This window comes from Amblyraja radiata, chromosome 16, assembly GCF_010909765.2.
Source record: "Amblyraja radiata isolate CabotCenter1 chromosome 16, sAmbRad1.1.pri, whole genome shotgun sequence".
Taxonomy (NCBI): Eukaryota; Metazoa; Chordata; class Chondrichthyes; order Rajiformes; family Rajidae; genus Amblyraja; species Amblyraja radiata.
The window spans coordinates 29170512-29185804 of record NC_045971.1 but is presented as its reverse complement, the minus strand read 5'-3'; the positions used below and the strand labels follow the sequence as shown (position 1 = coordinate 29185804).

Sequence of the window (15293 nt, the reverse complement as noted above, 5' to 3'; positions counted from 1 at the left end):
CCTACACTTCTGCAAGGAACTACTGAATATTCATCAGCATGACCTGAACCATTGTTCTGGAGAAGGTGGTGTTCCAAACAAAGTCAACTGTGCCCCTGCCTTCTGATCAAAGTAATACGTATTACCTATTTTAACCAATTTTAGTATAGTTTAGAGATACGGCGTGTAAACAGGCCCTTCGGCCCAACGAGTCCGCACCGACCAGCGATCCCCGCACACTAATACAAGCCTACACACACACTAGGGACAATTTACACTTATACCAAGTATACAAACACAAGCCAATTAACCTACAAACCTGTACGTCTTTGGAGTGTGGGAGGAAACTGATCTCGGAGAAAACCCACGCGGTCAAGGGGAGAACATACAAACTCCATACAGACAGCACCCGTAGTCAGGATGAACCCGGGTCTCTGGCGCTGCAAGCGCTGTAAAGCAGCAATTCTACCAGCGCCACCGAGCCCTAGGCTCTTTAGGCGGCTTTTCAAGTTAAATTAGTTTTTTAGTTGTCTGGATAATAGTGAACAACTTTGGCACGTTTATAACCTTCAAAAATAGGGTTTATTATTATCCGAATATACCGAGGTACAGTAAAAAGCTTTGTTTTATCAAAACAGATCAGATATACTATACAATATACAATCAAGTCAAACTCAAGTACAATAGATAGAGCAAAGGAGAAGATATGAATTGCGGACCCAGCCCAGACCATCACACAAACCAACCTCACTTCCATTTACTCCATTTACACCTCACGCTGCCTCGGCAAGGCCAGCAGTATAATCAGGGACAAGTCACACCCTTGCCACTCCCTCTTCTCCCCTCTCCCATCAGCTAAAGGTACAGAAGTGTGAAAAAGCACACCTCCAGATTCAGGGACAGTTTCTTCCCAGCTGTTATCAGGCAAATAAGCCATTTTACTGCATCCAAAGAGCAGTCCTGAACAGCTATTTACCTCATTGGGGACCCTTGGACTATCTATGATCGGACTTTGCTGGCTTTACCTTCCATTGAATGTTATTTCCTTATCGTATCTGTACAATGTAAATGGCTCGGTTGTAATCATGTAATATCTTTCTACTGGCTGGTTAGCACGCAACAAAAGCTCTTCACTGTACCTTAGAACACGTGATAATAAACTAAACTGAACCGAAGAGTGAAGAATATAGTTTGCAGTATTGTAACGCATTGTAGTGTTCGTATCGGTTCCATAGACAAAAGTTCAATATTCACAATGGGGTAGGGGTGAATCGGATAAAAGCTTAGCTCATGGAAGGACTGTTCAAAGCATGATAACAGAGGGGAAGAAGCTGTTCCTGAGTCTGGTGGTGTGCAATTTCATGTTTTGGACCTTCTGCCGGATGGGAGCAGGAAGAAATAGGAATGACTGGGATGGGACAAGTCTTTGATTATGTTGGCTGCTTTCAGAGGCATTGTGAAGTGTAGAATGTAGTCAATGGTGTAAGGTCTGGTCTGTGTGATGGATTGGACGACATCTCCAACACTGATAAGGTGCACCAATGAATAATTAATGTTCTCGACTTAATTTTTATGATTTTTGGTTATATTAAATTAATTACTAACAGCTGGCAGACAGGACATCCATTAAAAATTATTCTATTTTGTGAAAAGTATAATTTCACTAATAAAGTTGTGCAGGTTATTACTCATAAATGCTTCGGAGGTTGTTTTAAGTGCAACTTAAAATCTGTGCAGGTGAAAATGCTGCCTGACAATGCATACAAATTTGAACCAAAACAGAAATAAGTTTAGTTAGTAAAAATGGCATCACTTCATGCAAGTCCAGTGTTCTTTTATATCTAAAGGAAAACTACTTCCCAATGATTTTAAACAAAGCTGTGAGTGAAAGTCAGTTCTGAATGCCATGCCTTTCAACTTGAAACTGCCTGGATATTAACCACCTGGCATTAACTTCTTCCTATCAACTTAAAATGTTGACATGAGAAACAGCAGCCGCTCAAATCCTGAACCAAAGCAAATCTACAGCGGGAAGTAGGCAGGCCAGGCAGCATCTGTGGAGGGAATGGACAGTCGATGTTTCGGGTTGGGACAGTGACTGAAGAAGGGGTCTGATCCAAAACATCATCTGACTATTCCCTCCACAGAAGCTGCCTGACCTGCTGAGTTCTTCCAGTAGTTCATTTGTTAACTTAAAATGCTGTGTTGATCTTACACAATTGGTGCAGCTTTGCCTCTTATCACAGTTTTCTTTCGTTATTTGTGCATTTAAGTTTAATCCACAATGTGCGGGAAGAGGCTAAGAAATGTATTTTGTTCATGTTAAACAGTAAAGGGCCTGTCCCACTTAGACGATTTGTTTGGCGACTGCCAGCGACTGTCATAGTCGTAGCAGGTTACCGAAAAAACAGTGACTGGACCCCCCTATGACAATGTCTACAACAACCTACCACCTACTAGTCGACGCCAAGCTACGGCAAGCTACCGACAACCGGCGACCCATTATGACGTCCACCTACGACCACAACTACAACAACCTACATCCACTCACGACAAGCTACGACAAGCAACGACCCTGTCGGCGACAACTGAAGACAACTTAAGACAGTTCAGTCGCCGGTACCTGTCGCTGGTTGATGTAGGTAGTCGCCAACGGAATTCACCAAAGTCAGCACCGGCGACAATCTAAGTCACATGGCGACAACCTACGACAGCACCTACGTCAGGAGAAGTCAAGTTACGCTCATTGTCGTCAAGCCCACTGTCGCCAAAATTTTTTGAACATTTCAAAATCCAACGGCGACCAGAGAAACGCTGTGACTCTTTGGACGACTGAGGAGACTACTCATGACCATACAGGCGACACCCTGGCGACAGCCTAGTCGCCTGTAGTCGACTAAAAATAAAATTGCCTAGGTGGGACAGGCCCATAAAATATAGGCTTAAAAACGTCCTATTCTGTTCATCCCTTACTTTTCATTCTTGGTTCGCATAAATTTCCTTGTCCATGTTTCTTGCTCGCTTCTGCATGGTTTTCATATTTTTGGCCAAAGGAAGTGAAGGAAAGTTCCTTGCTCCAGGTGCACTGCTGCTATTTATGTACATGAGTCGCAAAAGGCGTACGTGATCAAAATAAACCATGCCTGATCTAACGTCACACCGAGGACAGATGGAAAATTAATTCAGCATCTACCTCAGCAGTGGAGGAGAAGATTTGAATCACTCATTGTGATAATTTCGCCATAAATATCTGCCAACTCTTGGTATAAGCATTTTCTATGGATTTTATGTTTAAAACAGCTGGGGGTTTGTTAATAGAATATCATGCTTCACGGAGAGACGCATAACTTCCATCAAAAAAAGTGTAAGCGATTTATGGTAGAATGATTATCAATGGTCCTGCGATTTTTCAAAATGTGCAATGTTTTAAATGCAGTTTTATTGTCTCTTATTTCAATAGAAAAAAGTTTGATATGTGCGCACTGTATTTTTACAATAATATTGTCAGCAATAGCCTCTAATTTTACATACCCTTATTTAGTTTAATTTGCAGAGACTAAAGTTGTTCAGAATGTTAAAACCTATCTTGGACCATTAAAATTTGAAGTCTGCAAAATTTGTCTTACTAACTCCTAGTGTCGACATGCTGAGAGTACTGAATTTTCTCCAATATGACAAATGATGCAGGCACGTAAATTTGAACCACGTTGGGTTGGCCAGTGTTGATAAAAATGTTACTTTGTACAACATTCTTGCCAGACATATGTGGGCATGAACACAATGACATCAATCGATGAGCAAATGCCAACACTATTGTAATGGATTAGACACTGGCCAGTTACTTTGTGAATGATTTTTACTGCATGTTGCTGCAATTGTCCAAGAGTTTAGTGCTGTCTAGAGTTCTTTAACACTGTCCGTTTGTAGACAGTGATGTGATGTGCATGCAGAAATTCATGTATGCAGAATGAAATTATTTGCATATGGAAAATCCCCCGAAGTGATCATTGGCAGGCCCATGAACACCTTCAATCCATTGGGGCAGACCGGGATTATAATAAACTGCTGGATGGGCATCATAATGTCCCTTCTCAGTTGTCTTATGAAGGTCTGCCTCAGAGCAATTGATTTATAAGGATGTGAAAGCTTTGGAGAGGGTGCAGAAGAGGTTTACCAGAACTCTGACTAGATTGTTGGATATTATCTATAAGGGGTTGGACAAACTTGTATTATTTTCTCTGGAACATCAGACGTCGAGGGGAGACCTGACAGATGTTTACAACATTATGAGAGGCATAGATAGGGTAGACAGTCAGAACCTTTTTCTCAGGGTGGAAATGTCAAGGACTAGAGGCCATAGCTTGAAGGTGAGAGGGGAAACATTTGGAGGAGATGTGTGGGACAGGTTATTTTTTTTTTTTACACAGAAAGTGATGGGTGCCAGGAAGGCATTTAAGATGCCAGGGGAGGCTTTTAGATAGGCACATGGATATGTAAAATTAGAGGGATACATGGATCCCTGGCAGGCAAAGGTGTCTAGTTGAACTGGGCATCATGTTCAATGCAAATATTATGGGCTGAAGGGCCAGTTCCTGCACTGTGCTGTACTGTTCTATTTCTATAACGGCCTTCTGGCTATGTACACAGAAATGATATTCACAGACATCATGTTTAAGAAAGAACTGCAGATGCTGGAAAAATCAAAGGTAGACAAAAATGCTGGAGAAACTCAGCGGGTGAGGAAGCATCTATGGAGCGAAGGAATAGGTGACGTTTCGGGTTGAGACCCTTCTTCAGACTGATGTAGGGGTGGGGGGGGGGGGGGAGACGGGAAGAAGAAAGGAAGAGGCGGAGACAGTAGGCTGTGGGAGGGCTGGGAAGGGGAGGGGAAGGAGGGAGAAAGCAAGGACTACCTGAAATTGGAGGTCAATGTTTACAGACATCATATTCAGACGTGTTTTAGATGCTGTTAGTTGCCATTGCCCAATCTCATCTCAACCACAATATGGACCCAATAAAGCAAATCTTGGACTTATTGGTTTGTTTCAAGGATCATTTTATTCCTGGAAAAATCCTTACTGCATAAAACAATTTCACGGACTTTGAATTTATGTTGAGCTATTGCACAATCCAGTTGCCTCACAAGGATGATGCACAAAAGATATTCCCCTTAGAGATAAGGAAGAGGGTGTACAGAGGTGAATAAGCTGTTACAGCAAGGACAAGGAAGATAATCTCCCTTAAGGTTATATCTAACCAGAGTCGATGGGGAGCAATAATCTTACCTGAACCTCAATGAAGAATATGAAGAGTTCTCTCTTCAGCACAGACGTCCTAACTGAAATCTGCTACCTGCTCCAGCCACAACTCTAGTAGTCTCTCGGACAGTTTGCTTCCAGAGTATGATATCCTGCAAGTCATTTTCTCCTCTGACATCCACACCCATAGTAACAGTTTGAGCTGCGTAGCAGCAGTGGATATCTGAGCTGCTCCTATTGCAATGGAAACTGAGACTTCATCTGTTTAATGTAGTCTGTGCACTGATACTGTGACATATAACCTCCATGGTGGAAGGAGTAGGCGACAGGCCAGTGCATATCCTTGTGCAGATTATGTCTAAAGGCACTCCGCTTCACCGATTTTTGCTAATTGTGAAGAACATTGGGCCCCATTCTGCTGGAACCAGGTTTTGCTACATGTTAGCCTCCCACAGGTGCCTGCAGTCACTTCCCTTTTGTAGGCTTACAGCGCCTTATATCCTGATTCTGCTGCTGCTGTGCCTGTTCCACAAGGCAGAATGATGTACCCAAGCCCATGCCCACACACTGTCCTGAATACCTCTGAGCGTTATCTTAGACTAAACTAAGATGCATTGAGGGAAGGGGGTGAGGGATGGAGAAGTGGGAGCTGGAGGGTTTAAACCATCTGCAGTCTATAGATTAAAAATTATGTGGTGGATGGGGGGGAACACTGGGGTGTCATCTCCTATGATTCCACCCAAATGCCTTTCGACTCTGGCCACAATTCCCTTTGCAGTGACTACATTTTCTTCTTCTCAGGGTGAGTGTGATGCAGCCTCAACTATTCCATGGCCATTAGCTGCTGTGTCGGTCAACTTGTTCTGCAAAGAGGAAGGTTGTGTCCTAGTGCACAGCTATCCATGTGTGTACATGGCTGGAAGCAGTGCAAACCTTGGGAGGGGAGAATGTCAGGTGTGAGTCCTAACTGAGAGTTTTGGTAGGAAAGTGAAGTAGGTACATTAAGCAGCGTCTGAAACAAGTGATGCCGTTGATGGGAATGACATTCAGTGAGGCATTCCCTGACCTTGACCGGATGTGTAATGTTAATGAACTTTTATTGTGAGGTCAACAGATCGAAGAACATCAGAAAATAGGAGCAAGAATAGGCATAGTCAAGTGTGTTTTATTGTCATATGTACAGAAATGGAACAGTGAAATTCTTACTTGCAAGCAGCACAACAGGTTTGTAAACACAATACTCAATAGATAATATAATAAATAAACATAAAAAGGAAGTTCAATAGATTAAAAACCCAATATAGTGCATAAACAAAAACAAAGCCTGAAGTCCCTATTGCAACCAAGGCAGTTCAAAGATCGGAGTTTAGGTGGTGCGTAGGGTTCAATGGCCTGATTGTCATTGGGAATTAGCCTGGGAATATGGGTCTGGACACCGAACAAAGTGAGAGGCCATCAATATATAATGATCACAAAAATGAAATTCAGAACAATCCTTTTTACCCAGAGGGTGGGTGAACATTGAACCCAAAACCATAAAGAATCTGAAGTAGGATCCCAACCCAAATGTTGCCTATTCATTGCATCCACTGATACTGCTTATCTGAGTTACTGCAGCAATTTTGTGTTTTGCTCAGGATTCCAGCATCTGCAGTTCCTTGTTTAGTTTAGTGATTTAGAGTGGAAACAGATGATCACCAATAAACTAGTTCTACCCTAAACCCTGTACCCAGGCTATTTTTACGGGTGTGGCAGAAAGTGATAACAACTGTTCAATTTATTTGGAGAAATGTTACAAATTTAGACTCTAATCTCAGTTTATTTAATTTGGCCAACATGGCAAGACTTTATTACATTTGATAAGCTGCAATTAATCTTTCAAGTTAATGCGTTAAGCAACGTTTATCTTTTCTTAGGAATTTCAAGCATACTTAGTTCTAACTGGCAGAAAGACTGATGATCTGACAGATCAGAGATGAGTCTTAAGAAGACTGTTGGCACCTTTGGCATATAATCACTTCCTGAGTCTGTTTCACAAGACGTATGAGTCATTGGAAAGTGCGCAATGTTATAATTTGGTGACTTCCATAAAGCTCTTTAATCATGATCACTGGAAGAGATAGCTTCTGCAAATTGTGCACTTCTTTCTATCAGTCTGAACCCAACATTGTGGGAGTAGTGAAAGGGGCAAGGCTTGTTTCACTACAACCTATCCAATGATTTCTTAGTTATATCAGAAATGGTGCAATATCGATATCAGTTCCTTTATTAGAAAACCATATATTTCAAGATAAATTGAATCATGATTGAATAAGGATTACACCTTTGGAGTCTTTTACAAATCTCTTTGTGCTGACATTGTCAATCACATTTTTTTTAGTTAAATTGATTGAGATGGATATTAGCAGAGTAATGCATGCATAACTGCGCACATTTCAGGAAGTAGTGAATAGAAGCCAAGTTAAATTAGACCACTGTAAATTTAGGGGAGAAAAAGTCAATTTTCAAAAAATAACCAAGAGAGAGGAAGTCAATAAAGTTTTAAATATGTAGAAATACAACCGAAAAAATAGATCATTCAGCCCAACTATGGCAATATTTATGTTTAAGAAAGAACTGCAGATGCTGGAACAATCGTAGACAAAAAATGCTGGAGAAACTCAGCGGGTGAGGCAGCATCTATGGGGAGAAGGAATTGGCGACGTTTCGGGTTGAGACCCTTCTTCAGACTGATCTGCCGATGGCAATATATATTTTTTGTCTACCTATAGCAATATCTATGCTCTGCATGAGTCGTTACCCAATCTAGTTCACATAAACTTGCATAAAAGCCATTCACGTCCATTTTTCCTCGAGTACCTACATTATTTCCTTTAAATATATTAACAAACTCCATTATTGCAATGATCCAGCTATGTTTGTTCAAGGGACAGTTCAATTCACTATACAATTATAACTTGCACATATATAGTGTCATTAATGCAGCAACATCTACTGTGGAGCTTCACAGGAGTGTTATCACATAGCATTGACATCAAAATAGTAAAAACAATATGCAGACACAAGAAACTGCAGACGCTGGTTTACAAAAATAACACAAAGTGCTGGAGTAACTCACCAGGTCAGGCAGCATCTCAGGATAAGTGGCATTTCAGAAAGGGACCATTTGCAGTCTGAGGAAGAGTACCAACCTGAAAAACATCACCTATCCCTGTTCTCTATTGATACTGCCTGACCCACTTAGTTACTCCAGCACTTTTTTTCTGCAAAAACAAAATGAAGGCAGGTAACAAAACAAAAATCCAAAGAGATAAGTTTTGAGAGAAATTTATGGAAATGAAATGAGAGGAAGTTTAGCAAGAACATTCCGGAACAGTTAAAGATGAGAAGATAAAAATTCAGGATTCATGTGACAAGAATCAACAATTGAAAAAGCACAGAAATATTGGAGCGGTATCTTACTGAAAGAGGGAACATAGATAGTGATTGAAAGAAGGCCATGAAGGGATTTGAACAGAAGGGTGTATATTTTACACAGACAGAGTACGTCAATAAGGCACCATTTTCTATAATGTGGAAGCTATATAGATGGGACCCATCTGTACATCTTGCGTCTCAGAGCTGAAAGAATCTTTTGTGCTTTTATTCCTATTTTACTTGGAATAAAAATGTGACTGATGATGCAGATGAAACAGCCCTAGCCTGGGAGCATTTCTTTCAGAATACGTACGTATATAGTTTAATTCATCCGTAGTAAATTGATCAAACATAAATATAAAGGCTTGTATATCCTTATGGAATGGAATCGTTGAGAATGAGCAATGACAGGGGAAGACTGTAAAGGGTGAAAAAGCAAGCAGAATTTTACATGGTATGTGAAGGAATTAAAAGGAGTAGAAAGAAGAGATTACAACAATGGACTCTGTATATTTAGAGAGTATGCACAATCTTACTAGTTTGACAATATGTGAGCTAGTTCTGTAAACAGAATATATTTTCTTCCTTTCTCAAAATCACAAGAGTATGCAGGCATAATCAGCTATTTTAGTTTTAAGTCTGTATCAAAAGGCTATTATTCCAGTGAAAATCTTTGGAATTTTGAGAAAAGAGACAAATTATACGTAACTAGGAATGTTAAACTTTTGATGATCTAAGGAATTATATTTTATGCTTTCCCAGGATTTAATAGCTTTTTTAAAGAGAAATTCAAGTGAACATTAACTTGCGGTGAGAAACTATTCATAGAAATGTATGTACATTATTGGTTTGTGGGCTAAAGACTACTTCATAAAGGGAAAGTGGCAAAAACACAGAATTGTGCTTCCTTCAATTTTCAGATGTTCATATCATTCATGATCAGGCGTGTCTCCGAGCATGCAAGAACACACTTGCATGCCAACAATTCTTAAATATTTGCATTGTACCACTAGACCTCAGTTATGGTCTCCTAATTTGAGGAAGGGCATTCTTGCTATTGAGGGAATGCAGCGTAGGTTCACCAGGTTAATTCCCAGGATGGTGGGACTAACATATGATGAAAGAATGGATCGACTGGGTTTATATTCACTGGAATTTAGAAAGATTAGAGGGGATCTTATAGAAACATATAAAATTCTTAAGGGATTGGACAGGCTAGATGCAGGAAAAATGTTCCTGATGTTGGGGGTGCCCAGAACCAGGGGTCACAGTTTAAGAATAAGGGGTAGGCCATTTAGGACTGAGATGAGGAAAAACTTTTTCACCCATTTTATTTCTCTATTTAACTCTCTCCGTTTCACCAACTAAGGACACGGGATTAGCAATTGTTGCCACAAACATTTTTTTCTCAAAATAAGATAGAATTTATTCTGCACAGAGCTTTCATTCTCTTCAACAAAAAGAATGTAACTAAATAGTTCATAGAAAATGTGTAAGAATGGACTGCAGATGCTGTTCACATCAAAGACAGACACCAAATGCTGGAGTAACTCAGCGGGTCAGGCAGCATCTCTAGAAAAAAGGAATAGGTGACGTTTCGGGTTGAGACCCTTCAGGAAGAAGGATCTTGACACGAAATGTCACCTATTCCTTTTTCTCCAGAAATGCTGCCTGACCCAGTTAATAGTAAATGTCTGGAATACAGCAGCCTAATAACAGCAACATTACACTCGAGTTATAGTCACCTTGACATCTTCATTAACTATATCACTAGTTTTTAATTATCTTTCCTTGCATCCACCTTGTTTAAATCTGTCTGGCTTGGTGGAGAAACTTGTCAATAATCACTACCTTCGCTATTCTCCATTTTCCAGAAAATGTCAGGCCAGCCTTGGAGATCTAAACTGACGCAGCTCTCACTTGTAAAGTGATGGTTCTGTTCCCTAGTATTACAGCCAAAATTACAGCATGTCAAAATCGATACTATTTGTGCAGCGTAAATAACTGCAAACAACTAAAGTACAAAGAATAGGCATTCAACAACCTTACAGTTTCCAACCCACTGGAGAACTTCCACAAGAATAACTTATCCCATGTTGTTTCACTGAAGTGAAACACACGAGTCCATGTTCTACCACTGAAACTAGTAGAGATGTGAAGAGGTCCACATGTGCATGACCTGGTTTACCTGAAGAGGTCACTTCTCACAAGACACCCAGCTTCATTCTGCTTTCGTTCAGATCATCTGGCCTCAAATAGAGCAGCCAAAATAGTGGAAAAAGCTTTTGGGAAGGAAATGTTACAAGATATTCAAAGCTGAACATAAAATACCTCTTGGCCATTTTTTCTTCAGTACAGGACAACTCCGCACAGTGCCACAAGATATAAACCTGCAGAACGCATGGTGAAGAGAATGTTGTAAAAATGCTTGAACAGAAACAACAATGTCATTCAAATGACTAGAATGCTGTTCCAAGCAAGATGAGCAGTCTGAAGAAGAGTCTCAACCGTCACCTCTCCATGTTTTCCAGAGATGCTGCCTGACCTGCTGAGTTACTCCAGCACTTTGTGTCCTTTTGTTGGAACCATTAACCAGCATCTGCAGTGCTTTCTTTATACAAGATGAGTGTATTCGAACTCTTAGCCCCACGAATTGAAAAGAGCACAGGGGAGGAACAACAGAAGAGATTTGCTGAGACTAGAGACTGATTAAAACTGAAAGCAGAATCCAAGGATCACATCAATCAAATATTCTCTGCTAGACACTGAACCGCTAGTTTATGACATGGTGTCTGAGATGGATCCAGTGAACATGTCAGGAAATGATCTCAATAAGTTAACAGATGGGGGACCCGTTTAATGAATATGCCTTTGTGTCTCAACATAACATTTTACACAAATATAATGGGACACTAAAATAATAACCACTCAGGAGAGATTTTGTGGGTAAAGAATGAAGTACATGGTAAATGAACTGACAGCGAGGGTGAGCATGATAAAATCAAGAAAAAATATTTAGGAAGACAGAGGCATTAAATCAAGTTATCAAAGATTCATTTTTTGTCACATACACCAAAATGCAATCAAATTCCTTAATCACATGAAGCTCAAAGAGTAAACAGCACGCATGGTGATGATAAATACAACTGATGATACCATTTTTTTTACAAATAAATCTGAACTAGTGCAGAAAAATTACTAACGTGCAATAATGGAATAACCAAATGAAGCAGAGTTAAGAGTAAGAGAGTATGTGCAACAACTCTTGGAAGCAGGTGTGAAAGAGGTGACTGATTCAGGAGTCTGATAGCAATGGGTAAGAAGCTGTTCTTAAGTCCGGACATTCGAGCTTTCAAGCTCCTTATTTACTCTCAGAAGATGGAAGAGTGAAAAGGTGGCAGACATCATTGAAGGTGTTTCCAACCTTCCTGATGCTACGCTCCATGAAGATGGACTTGATGGAAGGAAGTGACGAGGCAGTGATAGATCAGGGTGTGCTCACCACTCTCTGCAGGCTCCGGTGGTCAAGAGCAGAGCAGTTGCCAATCCGGACCGCAATACATACTGTCAGAACACTTTCTCTCTAGTGCATCTGTGGAAGTTTGAGAGAATCCTCGTGGACATGTTGAATCTTCCAACAAAGAAAATACATACACGGATGTGCTTTCTTAATCACTGTGTCAGCACAAAGGTTGTTGATGATATGGATGCCAAGGAACTTGAAACTGTTGACCATCTCTACAGCAGCTCCATTGATGAGGACAGGGTTGTGTTCATCCTCCTACTTCCTTTTGCCAACAATCAATTATTTCACCTTGCTGACGTAACGGGCAGGATTGTTCCGACACCATATTTCAAACTTCCCAATCAGTGCTCTGTCTGATCATTGTTGGTCAAGAAACATCGCATCTTTGTTGTCAAAAAATTGGAAATGATGGCACAGCCTGGATAAAAGCTAAGGCCACAATACTATAAGTAACTCAAATATATAACACGGGTTAATCAGGTCAGAATAAGAACAAACCAAGTGCCAAGATTTAGGAAGACAGAAGAGAAAAGTAGATAAATTCCAATAAACTTTCAACTTTGATCACACGGCACCAACCTAATTCTCTGTGGAGGGAGTGGGAAGGACACAAAAAAAGGACTTCAAGGTTAATATTAGAAAAATAGACTTCATCCACAAAATTAATGGGTAGGATGAGTTCTCTGTCTGAAGTACAGTATGGCCACAGTGTGGCTGTTTGCGTTTCCGGGGAAGATCAAAACTCTGAGCTGTCAATATAAGCTACATTAAATGAAATCCAACCAAGAATTAGTCAGAGGGTGGAGCAAATGTGTCAGTGAGTAAAGGCACCCACCCTATCATTAATTCAGTGAATATAAACCTGTAGTTTATGTGGCACAGAGTGAAAGCTTTCTCGTTGCGTGCTATCCGGACAGTGAAAAGATTATACATGATTACAATCAAGCCGTCCAGTGTACAGATACAGGATAAAGGGAATAATGTTTAGTGCAAGACAAGGTCCATTAGAGTCCGATTAAAGATAATCCGAGGGTCTCCAATGAGATAAATGGTAGGTCAGGAGTGCTATCTAGTTGGTGAAAGGATAGTTCAGTTGCCTGATAAAAGCTGGGAAGAAACTGTCCTGAGAAGAACTAGAGGCTTATCCTGATTACAACGAGGAAAGATAGGAGGAGAAGATGAAATAGAAACTCTGTCGTGGACATGGTAGGCTGAATGGCCTTTCCTGTGCTTGGATGGCGCAGAGGTGCAGTTAGTAGAACTGTTGCCTCACAGCTCCAGCCATCAGGGGTCAAACCTGACCGCTGCTGCTGTCTGTGCGGAGTTTGCACGGTCTCCCCCTGACCATGCAGGATCTCCAGCTTCCACATCCCATTGATGTACTGTGGGTAGGTTAATCGACTACATTGAGGTGTAGGTGACGTATTGAATCTGGGAGTTAGGAGATTGGTGGAAATGTGGGGAGAATAAAAATAAGATACGTGTAAATGAATGTTTGTTGGTTAGCGCAAGCTCAACGGCCCGTTTCTGTGTCGACTCTATTTTCATTTAGTTTTCAATTATAAATAAAATGACATGATGATTAGCAAACAAAACTTCTGGATTTATAACAGCTCTACAAATTTAATTTTGATTGAATTGAAAGATACAGTGTGGAAACAGGCCCTTTGGCCCACCGAGTCCATACTGATGTGTAGGAAAGAACTGCAGATGCTGGTTTAAATCGAAGGTAGACACAAAATGCTGGAGTAACAGCAGGACAGGCAGCATCTCTGAAGAAGGGTCTCGACACGAAATGTCACCCATTCCTTCTCTCCAGAGATGCTGCCTGTCCTGCTGAGTTACTCCAGCATTTTGCGTCTACCTTTGAGTCCATACCGATCATTGGTCATCAATTCGCACTGGTTCTATGTTATCCCACTTTCTCATTCACTCTCTTACACACTAGGGGTGATTTACAGAGGCAAATCAACTTACAAATTTTGTTTTGTGCTGAAGAAAAATAGCATTGTTCCACCTCTCTAACTGACCAGATGCTTTCTTTTAAAACATAGAACACGAACAAGTTCTTCGGCCCACAATGTCTGTTCCGAACATGATGTCAAGACCAACTCTTATCTGCCTGCACATGGTCCATATCCCTCCATTCCATGCATATCCATGTGCCTATCCATAAGTCTCTTATATCGTACCTGCCTCAACTACCATCACCAGGAGCATGTTCAAGGCACTCACTAACCTCTGTGTAAAAAAACTTGCCCCATGCATTTCCTTTAAGATTCATGCTTTGATTCTGTGCGAACAGGGATTGTAATGGCATGGATGCCCATGTTCACCTTTGAGACTTCCACTAAAGCAATGATCACTGTGCCAACTAAAAGGTACACTGTATATAATGCACTGGGACATCAGAACAGCTGACAATTGTTACTGGTGGAACATGGCAGCAGTATGTTTGAGAAAAACACTCTCTAGAACTTAAATGCTGAATGCGTACTTCTGGAAGGTTGACAATGTTTCCAGAGCGTGCTATTCTTGAATTGGGAACGCCCAACTTTGAACTTAGATATAAAGTACACAGAAAGACTATTCTCGAAGGACAGAGTAATTGAACCTGTTTAATTGATGGTGACTTCAATATAATAGCTAATGTAATCAGAAAGTGCCTGTTGTTTATGCTGCTTTTTACAGGGCATCATTCATTTTGGGAAGGGTTTATATTTATTCTTGTGTAATGCATTATTATTAGGTTTGCACTCTGAACAGATACAAAGTCCATTCTTATTTGTCACATGTCACCACATTGGCAGAATCAGGTGCAATGTAATGTGTACCTTCACAGTACAGTATGTGTATTTTCTTTATCAGGACATCTAGATTTTAACTTCTAGGAAAGTACTATGTATGTTGGAGTGAGGAAGTTGAGAAATGATATGAGATGGAAGCAGTACCATTATAAGCTTATGAAATTCGGAAAATTGGATGTTCTGATTATTTTGCTGTATTTATGTTAATGAGGTGGGTTCCCTCCTACAAGCAGTCCAAATAACAACTTAAACTTATTCGGAGATCTACTTCACAAGAACAAAGAGTGTAAAGGCAGAGAGGTGATC

General features: G+C 40.6%; 1 protein-coding gene across 4 annotated transcripts in view; it reads right to left on the bottom strand.

Moving 5' to 3' along the window:
• Positions 1–15293, bottom strand: part of phospho1 (phosphoethanolamine/phosphocholine phosphatase 1) — a 39904-nt gene that overhangs the window by 10586 nt on the left and 14025 nt on the right. The window contains exon 1 of one of the 4 annotated variants that reach the window (XM_033035379.1): positions 5265–6410. The exons of 2 other annotated variants lie outside the window; for them this stretch is intronic. The gene's annotated coding sequence lies outside the window, so the exon portion shown is untranslated. Of the gene's footprint in view, positions 1–388; positions 400–5264; positions 6411–15293 lie in introns of those variants that run through there. One more of the 4 variants, XM_033035382.1, reaches the window with a different exon arrangement.